The sequence below is a fragment of the Gekko japonicus genome, unplaced genomic scaffold (assembly GCF_001447785.1).
Source record: "Gekko japonicus isolate JY-2015 unplaced genomic scaffold, Gekko_japonicus_V1.1 scaffold4345, whole genome shotgun sequence".
NCBI classification, from domain to species: Eukaryota; Metazoa; Chordata; class Lepidosauria; order Squamata; family Gekkonidae; genus Gekko; species Gekko japonicus.
The window spans coordinates 82,751-90,035 of record NW_015168172.1 but is presented as its reverse complement, the minus strand read 5'-3'; the positions used below and the strand labels follow the sequence as shown (position 1 = coordinate 90,035).

Here is a 7,285-nt window from a genome sequence, read left to right as displayed (position 1 = left end):
ACCCGCCAGCGGGAAAGTGACCCATTGGTCCTGTACCTGGTTCAAATCCCTTTATCATGTTTGCCCTAACCGTTTGTAGTCAGTTCTAACAAAGAACGTGTTTGAGTGTCTTTCCAAAGCTTTGAAATAAATTTTGCTTTTCTTTAAAACGTGGATTTATTCTCGATGCTTGGGGATCCAACAGACGCTGAGCTGCAGACCAGGTCGATAGTTCAGCAGTTCGAGACCCGAGTGTGCCGCGTGACGGAGTGAGCTCCCGTTCTTGGCCCCAGCTCCTGCCAACCTAGCAGTTCGAAAGCAAGAAATTGCAAGTAGATAAATAGGTACCGCTTCGGTGGGAAGGGAACAGCGTTCCGTGCACCTTGGTGTTTAGTCATGCCGCCCACATGACCACGGAAATGTCTTCGGACAGCGCTGGCTCTTCGGCTTGGAAATGGAGATGAGCACCGCAACCCTAGAGTCGGACTCGACTGGCTTTCGAGCAAGGGAAACCTCTACCTAAATTTTAATTCTCGGTATAAGCGTTCCGTGCGCCTTGGTGTTTAGTCATGCCGGCCACATGACCACGGAAACGTCTTCGGACAGCGCTGGCTCTTCGGCTTTGAAACGGAGATAAGCACCGCAACCCTAGAGTTGGACTCGACTGGCTTTTGAGCAAGGGAACCTTTACGTTTACCTATAAGGTGGGACAGCCAACAGAATGGGACGTTCACTTTGTGCCTGCACACGAAGGCTTCTACCCAGAATTAAACTTTGTGGGTCTTCAAGGTGTCTCTGGACTCAAACTTTGTTCGGTTGCTTCAGATCGACACGGTGACCCGCCTGACCTAAATAGTGCATGTTTGTCTTCTAGAAAAGGATTAAAACAAAAAATCTTTATGCACCGTTAGGCTAAAAATAGCTTAGTTGCAAATGCATTTTGGTTCTGTTGCCCTGTTACTAGCCTTGCTCTGGTTTAGTTTGCTAGGTTCAGTGTGTGTGTTTGTGTGTGTGTGTGTGTGAGCAACTATTGCTAATAAGGTTCAACATAGCGACTTCCCAACAAGAGAGGATGAACTCCTCCTGCCCGCATTGACAGGTGAGTTGGTCTCACCCACTGTTTTTTGACAGATTACTCATCGGAGTTTGCCAAAGGTCGTGGAAAGGAGCTGGTTACGAGGCATCGTTCCGACCCAGTTTCTCGCCCTCATCCTGGCTGGGAGGAAAGGGCGAAACAGGCGTTGTCAAGACAGGTTCAGGTATGCGGAATCTCTCCTCTGCGTCTCAGGGAAATCCGTTCCTGCTGGTATCTCTGCATCACAGAGTCGACGGCTGCTCCCTTCTGGGGACGAGGTAGAGGTGCCCCAAGCAGGGAGTCGAACCCCTTTTGGGGTTTTTTGGTGGAGTCGTCAACAAGGATGTAGTTAATGGATGGGATTTCAGTTTCTGAGAAGCGGTGTAAGCGTAGCCTTAAGGCGAGGCGGGCCAGAATTCCTCGAGCGGCCCGTTGAATCCACCGTGATATATTATCTGAATAGCCGAAGGTTGCCAGCTCTGGGCTGGAAAATACCTGGGGGTTTTGAGGTTGGATCCTGGGGAGGCAGGATTTGGGGAGAAGAAGCAGCAGAAGAAGAAGATTGGATTTATACCCCGTCCTTCACTTGGGAGTCTCAGAGTGGCTGACAAACTCCTTTTCCTCCCCCTCCCCACCACAGACACCCTGGGAGGCAGGTGGGGCGGAGAGAGCTCTTGCAGAGACTGCTCTTTTTCATGGACAGCTCTGGCGGAACTACGGCTTGCCCAAGGTCATCCAGCAGCTGCAAGTGGAGGAGTGGAGAATCAGACCCGGTTCTCCCAGATTAGAGTCCGAGCACTTAACCACTGCACCAGCAGGGTGTAATGCCATAGAGCCCACCCTCCAAAGCCGCTGTTTTCTCCAGCGGAACAAATCTCTGCAGTTCGGAGAGCGGTTGTAATTTTGGGAGCTCTCCAGGCCCCACCTGGAGGTTGGTGACCCTAGAATAGAGAGCCAGTTTGGTGTAGTGGTGAAGTGCGCGGACTATAACCTGGGAGAACCAGGTTTGATTCCCCACTCCTCCACTTGCACCTGCTGGATGTCCTTGGGCAAGCCGTAGTTCTGACAAGAGCTGTCCTTGAAAAAGAGCCGTTTCTGTCAGAGCTCTCTCAGCCCCACCTGCCTCACAGGGTGTCTATTGTGGGGAGGGGAAGGGAAAGGAGTCTGTAAGCCGCTCTGAGACTTCTTCTTCTGAGAGCCAGTTTGGTGTAGTGGTTAAGTGCGTGGACTCTAATCTGGGAGAACGGGGTTTGATCCCCCACTCCTCCACATGCAGCTGCTGGTGTGACTTTGGGTCAGCCACAAGTTCTCTCAGAGCTGTTCTCTCAAGGGCAGTCCTCGAAAGAGCTCTCTCAGCCCCACCGACCTCACAGGGTGTCTGTTGTGGGGAGGGGAAGGGAAAGGAGTTTGTAAGCCGCTCTGAGACTCCTCTGGGTAGTGCAGAGTGAGGTGTAAATCCAATCTCCTCCTCCTCTTTGAGATGCTACGTTCTCTCACTATGTGTGACCATGGCTGTTTACTTTATAAGAAAACAGGTAGCAGGTAGAGAGGTCTCTTACTGGCTATTAGTCGTGGTAGTTAAGTGAGACCTCCATGTGCAGAGGCAGTCTACCCGCAAATGTAAGGTGTTGAGGACAGGCGGTTGGTCACGGCCATGATCACCTTCAGCAGTGCCCTCCGCTGCCTGCTTCACCTCCGGAACATTCTGCAGGCAGAAGGGGAGGGGAGGAGGGAAAGCGCTGGATGGTGCTGGGGAGGATTCGGCACCAGTGACATTGGGAGATGTAGTCATGTGGTCCGGGGGGGGGGGAATGTAGGTTACTAGGCAGAAAGTTAAAGGCCAGGGCAAAGGTAGCGTTCTCAGGAGTGCTACCGGTTCCACGTGCAGGGCTGGCTAGACGGGCCCAGATCATGGGTCTCAGCGTGTGGATGAGAAAGTGGCGCTGGGAGGAAGGGTTTAGATCCGTTTGGCACTGGGGAACTTTCTGGGACAAGCTGGACCTGTGCAAAAAGAGACGGGCTTCTCTTGAACCCAAATGGAACCGGGTCGCTGGTGATTAATAAAAAAAAGGTGGCGGTTGTTGCTGTTCAGTCGAACAGTCGAGTCCGGCTCTTTGCAACCCCATGCACCACATCACACCAGGCCCTCCTGTCTTCCGCTGTCCTCTGGAGTTTTCTCAATTTCATATTCATTGCATCGGTAACACTGTCTGACCATCTCATCCTCTGCCATCCCCTTCTTCTTTCACCAGTTTGGTGTAGTGGTTAAGTGCGCGGACTCTAATCTGAGAGAACCGGGTTTGATTCCCCACTCCTCCACTTGCAGCTGCTGGATGACCTTGGGCAAGCCGTAGTTCTGATAAGAGCTGTTCTTGAAAAAAGAGCAGTTTCTGTCAGAGCTCTCTCAGCCCCACCTACCTCACAGGGCATCTGTGGTGGGGTGGGGAAGGGAAAGGAGTTTGTAAGCTGCTCTGAGACTCCGAGTGAAGGGCGGGGTATAAATCCAATCTCCTCCTCCTTCCTCCTGATGGAGCCAAGGAATACAAAATCTTGAACCATTTCAATATCTTCATTGTCAACCTGGAGGCTGTGCAATTCGTTAGTCGTCATTCCTTTTGTCTTCCTGACGGTCTAGCTGTAATCCTGCTTTGGCACTTTCCGCCCTAGTAACCGGCGGCACTCGTCATTTCGAGTCGTCCCTGATTTCTGCCAGTAACGCGGTGTCATCTGAATATTTCAAACTCTTAATGTTCCTTGGAGGGGAAGTTCAGAGAGCGGTTTTAATGAAGATGTTTCAAAGGTCACCAGTGATTTGGAGAGAGCAGGTTAAGATGTCTTGAAACACAGTGGCTGAAATTGTTAGGCAGTTGGTTCAAGCTGGAAGATGCTGCTGGTTTAACTTTCAGGAGACCTCTTCCAATTCATTTTCTTGATAAATAAAGACAATCATCTCACTTCTAGGGTATAGAAGAAGAGAAGAAGAAGAGATTGGGTTTATACCCCATGGCCCTTCACTACCCGAAGGAGTCTCAGAGCGGCTTGCAAACTCCTTTCCCTTCCCCTCCCCACAACAGACACCCCTGTGAGGTAAAAGAAGAAGAAGAGATTGGGTTTATACCCCATGGCCCTTCACTACCCAAAGGAGTCTCAGAGCGGCTGACAACCTCCTTTCCCTTCCCCTCCCCACAACAGACACCCCGGGAGGTAAAAGAAGAAGAAGGAGAGATTGGATTTCTATCCCGCCCTTCACTACCCGAAGGAGTCTCAGAGCGGCTGACAAACTCCTTTCCCTTCCCCTCCCGACCACAGACACCCTGTGAGGTAGAAGAAGAAGAAGAGATTGGATTTATACCCCACCCTTCACTACCCGAAGGAGTCTCAGAGCGGCTGACAAACTCCTTTCCCTTCCCCACCACTCCAATCTCTTCTTCTTCTTCTTTTACCTCACCCTGTCTGTGGTGGGGAGGGGAAGGGAAAGGAGTTTGTCAGCCGCTCTGAGACTCCTTCGGACACCCTGTGAGGTGGGTGGGGCTGAGAGAGCTCTTGACAGAAACTGCTCTTTTTCAAGGACAGCTCTTATCAGAACTATGGCTTGCTCAAGGTCACATCAGCAGCTACAAGTGGAGGAGCGGGGAATCAAACCCGGTTCTCCCAGATTAGAGTCTGCGCAGTTAACCACAACACCAAATTGGCTCTATGGTTGGGGCTTCCAGGCTTGGGAAATAACCTGAAGATATGGGGGGCAGAACCTGAGGAAGGAAGCGTTTGGGGAGCAGCGGGACGTCCGTTGGGTAGAATGCCCTCGAGTCCACCTTCCAAAGCAGCCATTTTCTCCCGGAGAACAGATCTTTAATCGCCTGGAGATTGGTTGTAATCCCAGGAGATATTCAATGAACCATAGAGGTGGCCTGTTTGGAGACCGAGCGGCTTTCCAAACCTCCTCCGGACGTGTGTGTGTGTGTGCTGTTCAAAGGGAAGAGCCCCAGCTCCCGCCGGGCGTGCCCGCTCCTGCGGTCATGCCACCCTCGGCTGGCTCATTGGTCGCCAGCCAGCGTGCCATAATCCTCTTGAATTCGTCGCCAAGGGACGGGGTAAGGCTTTGAGCAAAGGGCCTCGGGTGAGGGTTCGTCTCGGCAGTTTAGGAAAACGGGGTCTGTGCTTTCGGGCCCGTCCTCCTTGCCCTGCCTGCAAGCAGAGTTGTCAGCTACAAGTTGAGAAGTTCCTGGAGATTTTGGAGGTGGAGACTGAGGAGGGCAGGGCTTGGGGAGGGGAAGGACTTCGGTGAGGTACTAGAAAAGAGCAACAGTGGAGTGGCACCTTGAAGGGTAACAAGATTTGTGGCCACAAATTTTGTTAGTCTTCAAGGTGCTAGTCGACTAGAGTTGCCAATTGCCTGGTGGGGGCGGGCAGTCCCCCAGTTTTGTGGGCCAGCAGGAAGGAATTCCCCCCGTCCCCCCCAAAAAGGCAACATCGCACACCCCATGCGTGTGTCACCCAGAAATGACGCCGACACGTTGGTGATGTCAGGAGGCGATGCTCTGGTTTTTGGGCAAAACTCTGTGGTTTGAAGCTGGTTCTACCATAGAATTTTGCCAAAAACCAGAGCGTCGCTGCCGACGGGCTGACATCACTTCCGGGTAGTGGTTTGGAGGGTTCATAGGAGTGAGCCCAGAGAAATTTTAGACGCTAATAAGAACATAAGAGAAGTCATGTTGGATCAGGCCAGTGGCCCCTCCAGTCCAACTCTCTGTGTCACACAGTGGCCAACACCCAGGGGCCATCAGGAGGTCCAGCAGTGGTGCCAGAACTCCAGAAGCCCTCCCACTGTTGCCCCCCTCCCAAGCACCAAGGATACAGAGCATCACTTCCACAGACATAAGAACGTAAGAGACGCCATGTTGGATCAGGCCAATGGCCCATCCAGTCCAACACTCTTGTGTCACACAGGGGCTAACAATACCAGGGACCATCAGGAGGTCCACCAGTGGGGCAAGGACACTAGAAGCCCTCTTCCTGCTGTTGCCCCCCGAAGCACCAAGAACCCAGAGCATCACTTGCCCCAGACAGAATGTTCCATCTATACCTTGTGGCTAAGAGCCACTGATGGACCTCTGCTCCATATGTTTATCCAATTCCCTCTTATAAGAACAGAAGAGATGCCATGTTGGATCAGGCCAATGGCCCGTCCAGTCCAGCACTCTGTGTCACACAGTGGCCAAAGATACCAGTGGCCCTCAGGAGGTCCAGCAGTGGGGCCAGGACACTAGAAGCCCTCTTCCCGCTGTTAACCCCCGAAGCACGAAGAACACAGAGCATCACTTGCCCCAGACAGAGTGTTCCATCTATACCTTGTGACTAAAAGCCACTGCTGGACCTCTGCTCTGTGTAGTTGTTCAATCCCTTCCTGAAGCCGTCCATGCTTGTAGCCGCCACCACTTCCTGTGCCAGTGAATGCCACGTGTGAATGACTCCTTGGGCCAAAATATAATATGGGAGCTGAGGGAAAGGTTTGGGGTCCTGAGCCCTACCTTTTCCAAGGGATGGGCTTGCCTGACTGTTAGATACGAGACTCGAGGCAGCAGGTGAACAGTGATAACCGCTTTATTGAACACAAAGTCAGAAGAACCAGAACAAGACAAATCCATGGCGCAACAGGCTCCTTTTTAAACAGTCCGGGCTTGGCAAGCCGCGCCCACATGTCAGCTAAGGTCCAATTGAATGCAGTTCATAAAGACCAATCACTTTGCTTCCCTCCAGAACTTCCCTTGTTCTGATAGGTCGGTTTACAATACCGTGCTTAGACTCAAGCGCATACATTCATACCGTACATTCCGTTCCATACATGGCTTAGACTCAAGCTCATACATTCATACATCCAGTTCCATACATAACACTTACTTATAGGGTTTCCAACCTCCAGGTCGAGCCTGGAGTTCTCTTGGAATTACCACTGATGTCCAGACAACAGCGAGCAAGCTCCTCTGGGGGAAAACGGCTGAGGTTTGGGGCAGACAAGGCAGCCCCATGATGCAAGGAGATGGGAGGAAGAGTCACACACCCATCATCTGAGTAAAGTTGCCAACCTCCAGGTGTGCCCTAGCGATCTCCTAGAATTACAAATCATATCCAGAAAACAGAGATCAGACCCTGCGGATTCTAATCTGGGAGAACCGAGTTCGATTCCCCACTCCTCCACATGCAGCTGCTGGTGTGACCTTGGGCCAATCACAA

The 7,285-nt window shown here is 52.0% G+C and overlaps 1 protein-coding gene across 3 annotated transcripts in view; it reads left to right on the top strand.

Annotated features, from left to right (window-relative positions):
* The window catches only part of CRB3 (crumbs family member 3), a 25,290-nt gene that overhangs the window by 2,803 nt on the left and 15,202 nt on the right, over positions 1–7,285 (top strand). For all 3 annotated transcript variants that reach the window (XM_015414972.1, XM_015414973.1, XM_015414971.1), the window contains exon 2: positions 1,111–1,238. The gene's annotated coding sequence lies outside the window, so the exon portion shown is untranslated. The remainder of the gene's footprint in view (positions 1–1,110; positions 1,239–7,285) is intronic.